At 38.0% G+C, this 17,389-nt stretch overlaps 1 protein-coding gene across 1 annotated transcript in view; it reads left to right on the forward strand.

Annotated features, from left to right (window-relative positions):
- Window positions 1-17,389, forward strand: part of LOC135217320 (mucin-5AC-like) — a 452,543-nt gene that overhangs the window by 260,269 nt on the left and 174,885 nt on the right.

Below are 17,389 nucleotides of genomic sequence, written 5' to 3' on the forward strand. Positions count from 1 at the left end.
TGTATTATATTTTTAATTCTACAGTTACTACCAAGGAATATATTTTCATATTTTTAAGAGTGTCATTGTATTATAACACCACGCTTATGTTTAACGTTCCAAATCCGGAAAAGAGCTTGAAAAACCCTTATGTAGATTGTGTACATTATCTACTGGCTGTAACTGACTGATATGGAAGGTGTTCTAAGCAATATTCTTACAATTACTTTCTAAAAACAAATAAAAGGGGTCACTTAGTCGATTCACAGTTTCCTCTATTGCAGTATACTCATCTGCACCAGACTCAAGCTACACCTGACTAGTAACTTATCTGTAGGCTCTCGAAAAGGGGAATTTAAATATAACATTTGAGTTTAATATCCTGTATTTTCATCTCCTCAATAGATATTTTTCATTATTATGGAAAATGGGTGATTCATTGTTATTTGCTATACAGTTGGCCTTTTGTAATGGATTAGTTACTATTTGTGTTGTTATTATTATTATTATTATTATTATTATTATTATTATTATTATTATTATTATTATTCAAAACATGAACCCTATTCATATGGAGCAAGGCTTACGGGCCACTGATTTGAAATTCAAGTGTCCAAAGAATATGGCATTTATTTGAAAGAAGTAAGAGAAGATAATAGGAAGATATTCGCAGCATGGCAAGGCTCAACAAAAATGTTGAAATTTTAATGAGAACAATTTTGTCGCCATATGGTGAATTTGGTCTGTTTGTCGGTCACTTGGCCTGAATTTTATGACCTTTCAAGGGATATACCCTATTTAAAAAGCCATCGGTATTTCATTTTCTTCTTTGGATCAGGATCTAATGTAGCACCTGAAATATTAAGTGCCTGACAAGATTCAGTAATGTGATTACAGTTGGCTTTAGATTTCAGCAAGACTGTTTTTCCAATGGTAGCATTAGAAAAATACTGTTTGACAGATATGTGAATTTCAATGGCACTCTGGTCAGAAGTGCCTGAATACTCGCAGACCTTGGACTTGACGATAGGTGGAACATCTGTGAAAATGAAGTCTACGTAATCTCTTACTAGGAATTAGCTGGACGAAATTAGAGCATACACCGCACTTAAGGAACTTGAAGAAGACATCTCAGGCAACGTTTCAAGGCCTAGCCTCGTTATCAAACCTGTAAAAGACTAAAGGTTTTAAAATCTTTCTAATTGCTGGACAATATACCTTAAGAAACAGGACTAGGACATCTTAAAGAACCTTGGTAACTGTCGTAATATCATTGTCACTAGGAAATGTTTAGTACTTTTAGAGAAAGTGGATTATATACAAGTGGAAGATATTGTCGAGCAGGGGTTCTTAACCTTTTGATGACTCCAGACCCCAATGAATTGCCCAGTTCAGTTTCATACCCCTTTCGCTTAAGTCCATTTAAGTCCTATTTGTTGACAATAAAAATTGATTAGTTTAATGCATAATTAGGCATGAAAAGCTAGGAATAGAACATAGAGGAAAATCAAATACATTCATAGTTTTATATAGTTATTAATTTACAAATGTACCCATGTATACACTGACGCATTAAAATCAAATATACACAGAGATCAAGTCCCATAATCCCAGCATGTGGTTCTCATAACCCCCAAGGGAATGGGTACTCCCTGTTAAGAACTCCTGTTCTAAAAAACAACACTATGTTTTGGTGTTTAGGTAAACCGGATGTTATTACCAGCTTTAGAGTGCAGAACAGAATAAACAGATCTTTTTAAATCTCTTTACGACCTCAACGTTAATTCCAAAGATGTTCACCAATTTTGACAATTACAGGTGGATTTATTTTATCTTTTTATGAAACACCCAACTATATGCTAGTTAAAGTCTTAGCACCTCTATTAATTACGTGAATTTTCTGGTAACAATTACACTTTTAGAAGCTCGGACAATTTTAAAGAAAAGATAATAGCTTAAAATTCTGACTTACAAGTATATGTACAAAGATATCGAATTACAATTTACAAAAGTACCTGTTGAGGGGACTATTCAGATGATCTTACATAAGGTTCTTTATTAATGAAGGTGTTTTATTTAATGGTTTTAACCGTGTTAATTTTAAGAAGTTATGTTTAGCAGTGCAGGACGCAGCCTTTCATTTTAACAACAAGGCTTACTCTTATTTTTAGATTGATGGTATAGCAATGGGAAGGCCATTGGGCCCCGTTTTTCGCTAACGTCTTTGTGTCATCCAGAGGAACAATTGCGGGACAATTGTCCTCTGGCTTACCAACCATTATTTTACAATCGGTATGTGGAGGTTGCATTTCTCTTGTTTAAGAACAGGGAACAGGCCAGTGCGTTTTTGGGAGTTGCTAACTCGGTCCCATCCTAAAATAAGGTTTACAGTAGAGTATGGGAATGACAACCAACTGCCCTTCCTAGACACCATGGTGTCACGTAATGCTATCAGCTTCCATACGTCTATTTTTTTTTAGAAAAAAGGCATTTACCAGCTTAAGTAGGAATTTCTAATTTTTCCGTTGTTTCAGTTTCAGGTTAAACTTTTCAAACACTCATCCAAGGGGCTTACTCCCTAACCTACAACTGTTCTGACTTTCACTAGGAAATTTCATTTCTATTTAAATATTGTAAGTATTTCTCCCATAATTCTCCTTCCAAGTTATTCTATAAACAATTTAATAAGTTCCCCAATAATAAATTTGCTCCAAAAATTGGGTCTCCAACAGTCCCAAAAAGGCCCCTTTATTCGATTTTCCTTTTATTGACATCGAATACAATGTACTTATTTTCCTGGGCCGGGTGTAGTCGGGGGAAATATGTTGGTGACTCTAGGAGGTTGTTGAAAGTCCTCATCGAATGTCACAGTGGCGTCAGCTATTGCAGTGGGGTCCAGTTAACTAATGGAGAGTTTTCTGATATTTGCGAGTATGCAAAGAAATATAAAAGAAATATTGAATATAATCATTTTAAAATTCTGTCGAGGTCTTGTACTCCTCACAGCTGAATATCCTCGAGTCTCTGTACAAAATAGGTAATCCTGAAGGTAAACAATGAAGCTGACTCCACCCATCTTGTCTTAGCATAAGTTCATCCAGTGCTTTTAACGTTTCTCCATGTCACACGTCTTCTTCCTTTTGGAATGTAATCCCTTTCTCCTGGCATTTTGTGCAGGATGCGTTATCATTGTTTTTAGGAAAATGTTTTTAGTCCAAGTCTTGTGTAATGTTTTAATCACGCGTAGCTAGTTTTTGTCCCGTCATGTAGGTTTCCCTCTAAGATTAGAAAGCAGGAGCAAGAGGTTAACAAGTGGGAAGAGGAAGGTATAATTAGGCTTAGCTCGTCACCATTCAATTTCTCGCTGCTGGTGGTAACACAGAAGGTTGGTTCGATCCGTGTATGTGTGGGTTTTAAGAAATTTAATGAGAAGACCATTCCAGACAGGTATCCGGTGGCATGTCTGCCAGATTTGTTTGTGCAGATTGGGGGAAAATATCTGTTCATCAATTGATCTCATGCAAGGGTTTTTGGCAAGTGCCACTTAGTGATGAGAGTACAAAACTTACAGCATTTTCCATTCTAAAGGGACATTATGAATTTACACGAATGCCTTTTGGTTTGTCAGGTAGTCCTATGACTTTCACGAGGTTGGTGAATACTGTCTTGCACGGGATGTTGGGGAAACGATATCTTGATTGCTACAGATTTTATAGAGGAACATTTATAAGTACTTAAGGAAGTCCTCAGGATGCTCAGAATGGTAGGTCTGAAAGTTAAACTAGCCAAGTGTGATTTCTAGAAGAGACAAAACGCATGTTAAGGATACGTAATTTCGAGCGAAGGTGTTCAAGTGAATGACGGAAAAGTCAAAGCTATCGTATATTTTCCTACACCCAAGTTTTCCGTAGGTTTGAGAAAGGATTTCTATGCTGTCGGCACCTTTGACAGATATACTGAGGGATGATGTACAGTTTTCATGGGGTGAATCGCAGCAGACAGCCTTTCAGAAAGTCAAGGAAGCTTTAATGTGTCCTCCAGTTTCAAAGTTTCTTTGTCTTTCACATTAGTAACATATGCCAGTTGTGTGGCTGTAGGTGCTTGCTTAACGCAGAAATTTATGGTAAATTACATCCTATTGCCTTTTACAGTAGGAAGTTTAAAACATGGGAGGGAGGGGGAGGGGATGGGGGAGGTGGTAATGAAAGGTTAATGGCTGCTGCGGATAAGGAAGCGTTGGCTGTGGTGTCCAGTTTAGGCATTGTAAGATGTTGTTAATGGGGAATAAAGTGGAAGTCCTTACGAACCATAAACCGTTGCTGGATCTTTTCAATAAGCCAGATCTTTCTCTTAAGAGGGCTTGGGGTTTTAGACCATAAGAGATGTTGATGCTAAGCTTACATATATTGACGGTAAACACAATGTAGCAGCAGATGCCCTTAGTAGGAATCTTGTGGGCACCAAGGGTGACCATGTGTGTACTGTAACTGGTGCGTAGATTAGGATATTAGTTTAGTGGAGAAGAAACACGAAGAGGACGAGGTTTTAGCAGACGCAAAGGCGTTTCTCAGAGATGAATTAGTTAGAAATGGCTATAAATTTCCTTTATGCGGGAATTAGAGGGTAAATTGTCTGCGAGGAAAATTAAGTATAAGTTAAGCAGTGGTGAGTGACAAAGGGATACAACACAGGTCGTGGTGCCAAAAGTCTTAATCCAGAGGTGTTGGATATTATTCATTGTAAATTTGGTAGTCCACATTTGGAGACTGAGAAGACGTGAAAAGTTTTTCTGGAAGAATATGTTTTATTCCTTGGGGAATTTTTTGAAGGGTTGTTCTGTGAGTAGTTCGTGTGAACTGGCGAAGGTTACTTCTTGTAAATTGGGGTCTTTTCCTGTCCCTAGCAGGCCTTTCCATAGGGGGCACATGGATCTTTTGACTCACTTTTAAGAGTCGGGATATGGGCATAAATATTTATGTTGAGTTAACAAGGTTTGTGGGAAATTTTTTGTTAAAGAATAAGACGGCAGAGGAGGTAACAGTTGCATTTTCAATGGGTACAGCTAAAGTTCCTTGTTGGATGAGTGGTTTACGTGCTCGCCTACCGATTCGGTAGTCCCGAGTTTTCGATTCCCCGCTCTGCCAACGTGGAATCAGAGGAACTTATCTCTGGTGATTAGAAATTAATTTCCCGATATAATGTGGCTCGGATCCTGCAATAAGGTGTAAGGTCCAGTTGCTAGGTAACCAGTTGGTTCCTAGCCACGTAAGAATATCTAGTACTTTGGGCCAGCCCTAGGAGAGCTGTTAATCAGTTCAGCGTTCTGGTTAAATTAAGTTATACTTAATGGTATATCTGTTGTATCAAACCCAACAACAGCTCTGCTTGACACCTACCTTCGAATGTTGCAGGCGTCTGTTAATGACAGCCTCGGAGATCTCTCTATCCAAGGTCTATAGGGTTTGCCTCTCTCTCTCTCTCTCTCTCTCTCTCTCTCTCTCTCTCTCTTTGCTCGCTCGCTCGCAAAACTGACTGTCATTGTTGTTCCCAAGTTTTTGCTCTTTTAACCCTCAGTTCCTACCTCTAAGGGTGTGTAAATCAAAAACCTATTTTTCAAAAATAATTTTTATTATGCAAGTGTAACACAAGTCGTATGAAATGGAAAATTATGCGCGATAGAAAATGATGCAAGAATACATAACGTGTGGGAATTCATTCTAGTCTCCAACTAAGTCTCCAAGCCAGTCCACACTATTTCCAGGTCTATTATATCAATAACTTTCAAAGTCAATTCTCAAACCAGTTCCATGTTCCATTTGCAAAGACCAATTGTGGTTTCTGCCCTCTTCGAAACATCTCCAAGGAATGGAACCATCTCCATTAAGAAGAAAAAAGCAGAATTCACGCAGTTCATAACACATAAAAAATGCATGACAAATATTAAAGAAAGACAAAGAAATAACCTCTGCAAAAATAAACAATGTCTGTGTTAAGCACTTGGAGGGAATACTTATTTTCTAAATAAAAAACTCACCCGTTCAGCAAAGGGGAATCCTGAATCCCAAGCCCTCCTGCACGTCCTTGTGCTCTGGTTTTACACAAAGGAATGAACAACCTCTCACAAAAGCCCTTCACACTTGGCGATTTTCACAATGCACGACAAGTATACACTATCGCCGTGGCACACCCAAAATCAGGATGTCTAACCGGATACAGGCTTCTAAACAATCTATGCTGAGGTTGACCGCCACTCCACGTGTCACTGTATCCGAGGTACTACTCCAGATCAGATTCACGTGGTCAACGCTAAGTCGTACAGAGTGCGCCAAGTCGCGCGTATTTAGCAGCGCTGAGATTTCGTTGAGTAGTGCTGTGACACGCGCTGGTGAGTTATCAAACACCCAAGTCACACACCTTCCACCTGCGAAACGGCTGAATAATGCAAAAGTTCGTATGTCGCGGCCCATATACATAGATTCTTCTGTAACCCTTTAATATATATATATATATATATATATATATATATATATATATATATATATATATATATATATATATATATATATATATATATATATATATATATATATATGTATGTATGTATATATATGTATATATATATATATATATTATATATATATATATATATATATATATATATATATATATATATAATATATATATATTTATGTGTGTGTGTGTGTGTGTGCGTGTGTGTGTGTGCGTGTGTGCATATATTGTCCATCTGCTCCTCAGTTTTATCCATTTTCGGGATCGTGGCCTTTTATGAGCCTCGTTCACCTATTTCTGTCTCAAACAGCCCATTTCATAGTTGAGTTTACGGACGGATATCCCTCCTGATCTAACCCTTATTACTTATCTGGGTTTGTATCGCCACTCAGTTGGGCTGACTTGCCCAGTGGCTATTTTGTACACCAAATGGGTAGGCATCGAGATTCGGAGAAGAAATAAAATAATAAATTAGTGGGTGTGTGTGGCTAGGTCAAAATGATAAATATGTCACTCCAAAGGTTGCGCTTTGCGTATAGACTGACTGGGAAGAAAAAATATTTGCGATAGCAAGTATAAATAGTCAACAAATGGAAACGAGGAAATGAAAGGGTCACCTTCATGGGCAGTGTGAATCGGCGTCTGTCTTAGAAACAATGGAAAGCGGTTGTGTTTGGTGACTTAAATGTAAAGTTAGATGTTAGGGAAACTGATAATACAGATGGCTGGTAAGGAGAGTCCCGTGTGAGTGAGATTGGTGCAAGTCCGACAAAGTTGTTTTTTAAAAAAATTGCTTTGTTGGAATATAAAATTGGAAAAAAGTATATTCATAAGTGTATTAAAAAACAAAACCGTGAGAAGTGTTAAATCATCTATCTGTATAACTAACCGTTACATTAAAAATCAATTAAGGCCAGCAATTACAATGAATTTAATAATGTAAAGAGGTAATTAGCACTTCACATGAACCTTCTCTGTAGTCTTATTCAGTCTGCTCATTGGGTGGTTGGCCTTTTTAAATTTTGCATTGAATTCCAACTCAATAAAAAATATATACTGGATACGATTATCTGAAAATATTTGAAAGATTCAACCTCATTGTCCCCATTTAATCTCTATCAGACAAACGTTATTCTGTTTTTTTTTCTTAGTTTTATTTTGAATATAATGTCTCTAGATATGATGTCCTCCATTTCTTACCACCGTTATCACTATAAAATCTGAGAAAGGCAAACAGGTATACTAACAGAAAAATCATCAGGAAGGGATTTTAGTCTACACATTTCCGCAAAATGTCTCAACACACGTATATACTTGATATGTGTGCAACTTCAGCCTTTTCTAAAACTATCGTCTTTAATCAGCTTCCTTCTTCTGTCCGTTGACTTAATTAAGCTTACTGAATATTTCCATCACATCCGACGAAAGTGCAATGCAAAGACACCTTTCTTTGGTACCGTAACTATGACTCCCGATACCTAATCGCCAGTTTTATTAGGTTCCTTCGTTCCATATTCGCAAAAAATAAGAAAAAGAAAAAAAAAATACGGTGTATCATTTCTGTTTCAGTCAAAATCAACTTCACAGAGATTCCGTCACATCGTGGTGTTTCCCATCTCCTAAATATCTTTACGACTGATGCCACTTAAGAATCTGATATGTGTTCGTTAATAAGCGCACTCGGATAAGGGTCAACTTCCGGTGTTTCTATCAAACACCTCTTCATCATGATCTTGCAAAAATGTTCAGCCTAAAGTTTCCTTTGTTCTTTTGATGTCATCTTTTAAATTCACGATCTAGGTTGAAGCACCTTGCACGTCTGACATGATGCCTGCATGTGATTTTTGCCTCTGTGCTTTCTTTATTGTATCCCAGATCTTATCCTATACCCAAAGCTCCTTCCGTCTTCTCGTCCCATGTCCCATCAATGTCTTTCCATCAGACCGATATTCACTCTTCAAACAAAACCAGTCCATATTGACTTCTTCTCCTTCTCAAATATGGTTTTCAGAACTGGAAATGTTCCTCGTTGGATGAGTCGGTTACATGCTCGACTACCGATCTCAGGGTCCAGGTTCGATTTATTTCTAGTGATAGAAATTAATTTCTTGATGTGGTTCGGATCCCACAATAAGCTGTAGGTTCCGTTGCTGAGTAACCAATTGGTTCCTATCCACATAAAAATATCTAATCCTTCGGGCCAGCCCTGGGAGAGCTGTTACTCAGCTCAGTGGTCTGGTTAAACTAAGATATACTTAACTTAGAATTGGAAATCTATTTCGTAATTCAATTTTGCAAATCCTTTCAATTCTCCTCTTTAAGAAGCTTTGAAATTTCAAATCTAGATGTTTGGTCAAATCTTGTTGTTAGATGTTTTCAATTTTAGCTTTAGTGTGACAAAATACGAGTCAGTGACAGCTGTTCATATCTGTTTTCCTCCGTAGCTCCTACTGTTAAGCTGTACTTTTTCCTTTTACGTCAATACTTCTGAGATATATTTGGTTTCTACGACTGCCACCTGGCGATGTCATCATGCATTTATTTGTGAACTTTTATGGGAAGAGTATCTCTAGTTACCAAATTATTTGCGGCACAAAAGACTTATAACCTTCAACCCATTTTCATTCTCAGTCTCTCCCAGGCTATTCTTATCCATTGCCTCCTCCATACTTTCATTGTTCCTGCTAACTTTTACATTGATATCATGAACATCAATTCTAAGTTTCACCTTTTTCTGGTATTCCTGTAACGTTCTGGAGTTCTATATTTATGCTGAGAGTTCGATCACTTTTGTGATTCCATTCTTGACAGCAATAAACAACTGGTCAGCGCCTATTATGCCTTTAGCGTTGTGATCATGACTATCCTCTCTCTATCAGTTGCATTTGTTCTTCTTCATTAATAAATCGACACATTACCTCTTCCAATATCTCTTTCCATTCTTTTACATATAACAATGATTTACAAATAGCAAAGATGCCCCGTCCATATCTGTTGAATTAGTTTTGTACCTGTTCTATCTTTCCGATATGATTTAAGTTTTGACGATCCATTTTTCTGTCTTCTTATCTGTTCTCAGCATTTTTAGATAAGGGGAATCTTAGTAGCGTCCTACGTCTACTATTCTAAGGGATAGCCAGTTCATTGTAGCATGTATTTTCCCACTTAACTGAGGTCCTGACCACTGGTTTGAACTGAGATCATCAGAAAACTTTAGATATTAAATTCACGATTTGAATCATCAGTTTTGTCATACTTTGTCACACTACGCCACCAACGATGGTAAGATTGTTTTATTCGTCTCGGTTATATATATTCTGTTATGATATTTTGCTGAAGCCGAAATGAGACCCTTATGGATAGGGCAATGCATTATTAAATGTACAGACAAAATCAGTTGGGTACGTTTTCCAGATCTTTGGAGGGACGGATGCTGCAGGAAGCTTTTAATTTCCTGCTTTGCCAATATTTTTGGACATGATGAAATATTTTCCATTCTCAGAAATTTAATGCACTTGTGGTATAGTACAAGCTGATCAAATAAGATCTTGGAGATCAGTTCAATCTGGTGAATACGACACTTTTATGAACAAGGGCTGGATGAGTAGCTAGAGCAACGTGTGCTTGTATAGTCTCACATAAACGATGTTTCATGCGATAACTAAAGGTGTATGACCTGGTGGTTCCTCCCATAGAATGCTGGCTAATAATTATAAGAATCCTCGGACTAAATATGGAAGATGACAGTTAACTGAGGGAACAACAACTCTGGTTTTGTTTCTCTAATCCATCTTGGTCACGTGGTCTCTTCACTCAAGCTTTGAAGCTATTGTTGAAAGACAAATTCATTTTCGTCTATGAAGACCCAAATACGAGTTTATTATGCCACTGTGAAGCAAACATATACGAAAAACACTAGCAACTCCAAGCGGGCGTGAATACACCATGCGTGCAAATCTAGGAGGAAGGCAAAATGACTATGATTCAGATGTACGCAAATCCCGTCAAGGACAAACTACAAAGAACGACGGTTACACGTTGTACTTGATGCAGAATTGTCTTATTTAGTAACAAAACAGAAATGGCGGCGGTGCTATTCTAGCAATTTATCTTAGTAATCAGAATCGTAACTAACCAATACCTTCCTTGCATAGCAATAGAACATATTCCTTTGTCTACTGATGTGGGTAAAGCCAATAAGATTTCTGAAGGTCATTTTATAACATTGACCAGCGTGTCTGCTGATCTGAGCGGACTTCCCAATCATTTAGTCCGTTATGTGATCGAACACCAGAGGTAGCAGACACTGCAGAAGTATAAAGCTATTTTACTCTGATGTCCTCTGTAGCTGCAAAGACCAGATGCTTTTGGTATCATCTTTTTGAGGGAAATGATGGTGGATGTAACAGAGAGATTCCCTTTTAAGTTGGAAGTCCATGAAAGAACAAGGCGTGATCCGACCTCCAGCTTACTCGGGACGCGTGCAAGATTTTCCCTTCACGCATAAGTTATAACCATTATATTCCTGACTTTTAAGGTATATTAAAACGTGCTAAAATCTACGGTCAAATAGAGCCTCGTTTCACCAACGACAATGAAAATAAATGCGCTATATTTTATTGGAAGTAATTTGCCTGTACTGTTTAACTTGCACATTATCTATTTTTCATGTTTTCATTTTAATAAATAAATCATAAATATCCTGTTGTAAAATTCCGGTATCTTTAACTCGACGCGAGACACCTTTTTCAGATCTTTTGAGTCTCTCCGTAGACCTTTCCTAACCCCCAGCAACAAAGTAGTTTGTAAGCTTACTCCCCGAGTAAGCGAAAAGGGAAGACGTCAAATGCCAATAAAAAGAGTGAGGTAAGCAACTCCAACCTCTCGCTCTCTTCCTTTCTTTCTGAAAGGTGGAATAATGACAGGGAAGAGAGAAGAGGCAGGAAGCTGGGAGTCGATACCAAAGACTGATTGTTGGGGTGGGGTTGTTGTTGTTGTGGCGAGGGCTCATCGAGAGATAATAATCCTTCACCCGATTCGGAGCTGATCAGAAGTTCTTACTATTTCATTATCCTTCGTCCCGAGGCTCTTCCCAGTTACAATTAACTAGAAAATTTATTGTTTAGCAACACTACGACAAAATGATTACGCTTAGCTACAGATCTCTCTCTCTCTCTCTCTCTCTCTCAGATAAGAATTAAAGCATGTGTGCATGTATATCCTGTAAAACGATTACCCTTGTCATTTTATTACTATTGCTAGGCTGCGACTCACGACACTCGACTAAACACCAGTTACTTTATTCACTCAAGATATCATATTAACACATCTAAGTATATCTGCCTCTCTGGTGTTCACAGAGGCCCAGATGACAATGTCCTGCACTAATCACCCAGGGGTTCAAAGGCGTCGCTATGGGGTGGCCAACCACCCTACGAGGCAGATGCTAGCCGCCCCGGGCCCCCTTACCCTCTCATCTGCTTCCCCCCTTCATTGAAATTTACAATACAATATTTGATACCTTTGCATATACGTACTAAGAGTTGAAAAGTAATTGAAAATTGAGCTCTAAAATTTCAAATACAGGTTTACTAATTACTAATACTCTTATTTTCCTTCTTTCTAATGGATATGTTCGTTCGAGAATAGTGTATTTTACTCATTACAAAATTGGCACATTTTGTGTCATATTCTTTGAACCCCGAAAAATATCCAGTGACTCCTCCTAAACTAACTGGGCTGGGATGGCGTCGGGCAAAGATGTTTTTCATTGAGAAAGATGCCACCACGAGGCATACTAAGAAATCTGTCGTGCAGAATATGGAATGCTGGAGTCAGGGATCTGAAAACTGGAAGTCAAAGCAAAGATAGCGAAGACAGGTGACCCGAGTTAATAAATGTGGTAACATCAGCCATTATCACATTTGATAAAAATTCTCATGCAAGTCAGTAGGGCTCCATTAGATGATTACGTTGACTTCGGTAAAGCCCCGAATGTCGTATAAAAATCCAGCCCTAATTCACCATCGTCACCCGCTTAAGAGTCATGCAACACTCCGGCGGAAGAGCCTCCACGAACGGCGTTTATTTAGTGCCCCTCGTTCTGTAAGACCAACACAGCTGCTTTCACGGGCTGCTTTGCATCGTCGTCGTTAAACGGGGCAGTTCATTGCTAGCTCCTTATATGTAAATCTTCATTGCTATTGCATAAATTCAAATTCATTTTGTTCACATTCATTTGCGCGCTGTTGCTGCGATTTTAATATCACGCAACTATTGATCCACAATGAGAACGACTTGTTTTCTGTTCATTGAAAACTGAACTTGTAAATCACACGAGCGAACTATATCTTGTAGTTTTAGCGAGACACACATAGCCACCTGACAATCAATGAATGGCGTCAGCGTGCAAAGGACGAGACCAAAAATCACGGGTCACCCAACATCCAAACAGCCTCGTGCGAGATGTGGAATCTGAGATGCAACATTCGCTACTCAGGCAGCTTTGTCTAATTGAAAACCCACAACAGCAATGATTTTCTAGTGCTTTATCTTCATTTCATATCATATACTCGCTGGATTATATGATGTATATATATATATATATATATATATATATATTATATATATATATATATATATAGTATATATAATATATATATATATATATATATATAGATATATATATATATATATATATATATATATATATATATATATACATAAATAGCCGAATCGATAATGTCCCTGAGGTCCTTATTTCTTCTCTGTCCGCTGGGCGGTGGTTCTAACCCTCGAGAGGATGAAATTATTATCAACTAAAAAATTCCCTTTCGGTTTACAGAGGACATTTGTAGCTCGAATAATTCATATGAATCACGATAACGTGATAATTATTCCTATATATATATATATATATATATATATATATATATATATATATATATATATATATATATATATGAATAATTGGTTGGCATATACGTGTATATGTATATATATATATATATATATATATATTTACTATATATATATATATATATATATATATTTATATACGTATATGCAAACCGTATCCAGGATCTTTAAAAGGCCCAAATTTTCAAGTTTGGCCACAGAGGCTTGAAATGACGTCTGGATATACTGTGCTAGATCAAACAATTGTTAGTATTGACGTTTTTTATATAATCGGAGGAGAGGCTGATGTCACGTCATTATATCTCGTCTTGCGTAGCTGGCCAGAGCCTGAAGGAAGGAGCCTTGAATGATTTCACTCAAAAGTATATATAAATCAATATCCTGGCACTCTAAGTTAATTCTTAATGCGACACGCGCATGAATGGGACGATAAAGGGAATCGATGACTTCTTACCGAGAAAAGACCACTCTCTCTCTCTCTCTCTCTCTCTCTTCTCTCTCTCTCTGATTCCTTCATCGTTTTTTATACTTAGGTCAAACGATTACCACTTGAGCTGTGAACAACCTTCCACTGTTGCTATGGTTCCGCATGAGGGGCTTTTACTGAACCCCTCCTCTTCTGTTCACGTTTCCTTCTGCATAAATCTAAGTATAATATTGATAGAGGAGACATTTCCTCAGCCCCTTCAGTGACAAAGCTGTATGATGCCAGGAAAAAGGCGAGAGAGTGCTGCGAAGTCAGAGAAAATAGCCTTTATCCACTTGTAATGAAACAAGTGCACTTCCACACAGTCTCGCAGCAACTGAAGATGACTTAGATAACATCATAATTCATATTCAGAACCATTTACCCTTTGTCATTCATATATCACTTCCCTTTTACCAAGTCACAAATAGTGTGTTCTGGTGTGTTTTCCCGGCGCATAATAATCTGCTCCTTGAAAGCGTCTCTTGAAATAAATATCTCTCGATGTCTTGATTTTGTCAACAAGACAATAACCTGATCAAGTTACCAAATCCTTCCGCTTAAACCATCGTAAGTTGTGTCATATAAATCAGTTGATGATACACAATCATATTTAAAAGTTTCTTTCCATTAGAATAGCTTTTAGCTGAGCATTTGTTTTTTGTTTCCAAATAACTTTTTATCGCGTAAATATTCTTTTAACTAGTTCCTAATCAATACAGCACTGTTGTTGCATGCGACTCTACAAGCGTGTGTGTGTGTGTTTTTGTGTTCATGTGATGGATTCACCTGTTATATGAACTTTGAGTAATAACTAGATCTGGTGCAGGCTCATTTATTTTCTTTAAATTGAGTAGCCACCCCGTAGGGGTTTAGTGCTATCAGTCCACCTCACTGGGTCCCTTCGATCCTTTTACTGCATCTCTATTCATATTATCTTTCGTCCATCTTGCTATCCCCTTCTCGTAACAATTATTTCCTAGGTTTTCCTCCAGTTACACCTTTCAAACCTACCTACTCTCAATTTCCTTTCCAGCGATAAATGACCTCATAGGTACCAGTGCTTGGTCTTTGGCCTAAACTGATATTCCATTCCAATCCATTAAAGCTGAATTGACGCATTGTTTTGTAAGCATTGTCTGAAATGTCCTTATGTAACATGTTACGTTATAGTGAACTGAAATTAGGAATGTTCTAAGTTTTTTGGGTCCTTCGTGTGGGAAACAAGATTTCAAAACAAAACTCATGATCCACAATGAGTCTGGGACGCAGGATAATCTCCTACCGATCCTTTACCTACCACGCCCCCACCCAGGGTGGACAAACAGGTTTTAGGTGGGCGGATGTTTCATGTCGCCACTACCCTTCCGATCCCCTATCTACCCCGCCAAATCCGGGGCCGACAAAGAAGAAAGATCCATATTCTTTGGTTTCAGTTTCAAGTCAATGACTCCTGTGGGTTTCTTTCATATGAATAGAGTTCATCGTCTGAATAATAATAGTAATAACAATAGTAGTAGTAGGAGTAGTAGTAGCACTGGATGAGTCGTGATCCTCACCCAGGCATATTCAGATAAACCTACAACACCTTTGTTATTTCTCAAGCCACCAGAAAGGTCCGGTAGAATTATTCTCGTTATGCCTCGTTCATCCTATCGTTCTTCCGTACTTCCCTGGCCAGCCATCCGCGTGATTCCTCCTCTTCCTCCTCCTAATTTTAGGGCTAAAGCCACGCCTAAACATTTGACAGAAGTCCACAAGCAAACCACCATAACGCAAATGGTTTTTATTTTTAAAACATTTCGCTACAAAGCTAAGGCCACTGTGGTCTATCTCTGGATTTCTTTTTCCATCTTAATTACGACGTATCCGCAGCATTGCCACATAAAGACCCATATATAATAGCACAGTACACAGACTTCCACTACCACGGGAAAGGAAGGACTCGTCAAGGTCATAATAGTAGAAGAGAAGAGAGCCATGGACCTCTGAAAAGAGTGTTAGCAAGCAAGCCTTTGGTCTCTCCAATTTTCGTTTTGACAGGGCGATATGATGTCAAGAAATGATACAATTTAAGATAAATCATACCATTCTAATAATCTTCCAGGCATCTTTTTGTGTGAATGTCCAGGGAAATTTTAACTGAAATATATACCTTGATATCAATAGTACCAATCTGACTCCATCTCACACCACGGCAGAGGTGAGCGAGGCTTCCCCAAGAATGGAACGGTAAATCTGCCAGCCACGATAAGAGAATACAATACCTATTTCTGATAAGGTTTTCTCATTAATATATAAGAGAAGAAGCTTTAATGAGACATAAACACGAACACTATTCATTGGATACTGTGTAAAAAAATTGAATATTTGTAGTAAACTTGATTTCGTCGACTGGGTTCGACTTTCTGACTTATTCCTTCAGTCTGGTAGGTCGTTGTCAGCAGAATATAGGACCATAATGAAAACAACACAAAAAGTCACCTGACCAGTATGTGGAAAAGACGTCATGGCCAATTTACAAGAATCATAACTCGATTCCGTCTGAAGACTGTTCTGGAAATAGTCCTACAGTTAGACGGGTTGCTCATCTTTAATAAACTCCAGCATCAATTTCCTTTGTCCAAAGACTTACTGACTCAGTCACCTCTTTAACGGGGTCAGCCAATGGTTGATTTATATGAATAAGTGTCAATGGATTTTATTCCTTTCTCTTTGATTAATTATCGCGTTTTCTGGCCCGTATGATATTTACTTTGTTAAGGAAATTTGTGTGCAGGACAAATGTATTTAAACTTTCTCTCACTTGAAAATGCTCATTAGTATTTCTGTGAAAATGCCCTCCAAGTGTTCCCTTGTTGTAGTGCGTCTGTAGAAGTGAAACATTTTCAAGCACCCTTTACTTTTTCTCAAAATTCCAATGAAAAACCAGCACTAACCGTGATACATACGTGTCTCAAAGTGTAGCTCTCATGGATTTTTCAGGTCATTTGCTGAGTAAAGAACGTTTGAATAGGTACCGAATCACAAACATTTCTACCTTCAAAACAATATTTAGTTATCATAGACTTATAGGTATGATAGGCGTAGTATAGTGTTGTTTAAGACTACCGTTGGTAAAAAAAATGAATAACACTGTCTAACATCTAAAGTAGTTTCTTGCAGGTACATTTTTTTAATGCAAAATAACAGAATTTGGTGTAAGATTAATGTCTTATCTGCAATGACCCATAGTGATTTTGTTCTTAAAGTGTGACTGCTGTAAAAGAGGTGCTAAAGTAAATGAGTGCGACTGATGTAATTTAGTTTTAAGTAGTGGACAGACGAAACCAGTAACAACTAGAAAGGGTCACCCATAATACGAGTAGCGGTAAGTGCAGCAGGCTTTTATGGCAGATGGCGCACTGGAGAGGAGTGAGGGGCGGGGGGACGGGGGACTTGGCCGCTGATATTTGGATAATTTCGGTTTCTTAGACTGCGACAATCCATTGTCCAGTCCATTGCCTCTGCGACTTT

This window comes from Macrobrachium nipponense, chromosome 7 (genome assembly GCF_015104395.2).
Source record: "Macrobrachium nipponense isolate FS-2020 chromosome 7, ASM1510439v2, whole genome shotgun sequence".
NCBI lineage: Eukaryota > Metazoa > Arthropoda > Malacostraca > Decapoda > Palaemonidae > Macrobrachium > Macrobrachium nipponense.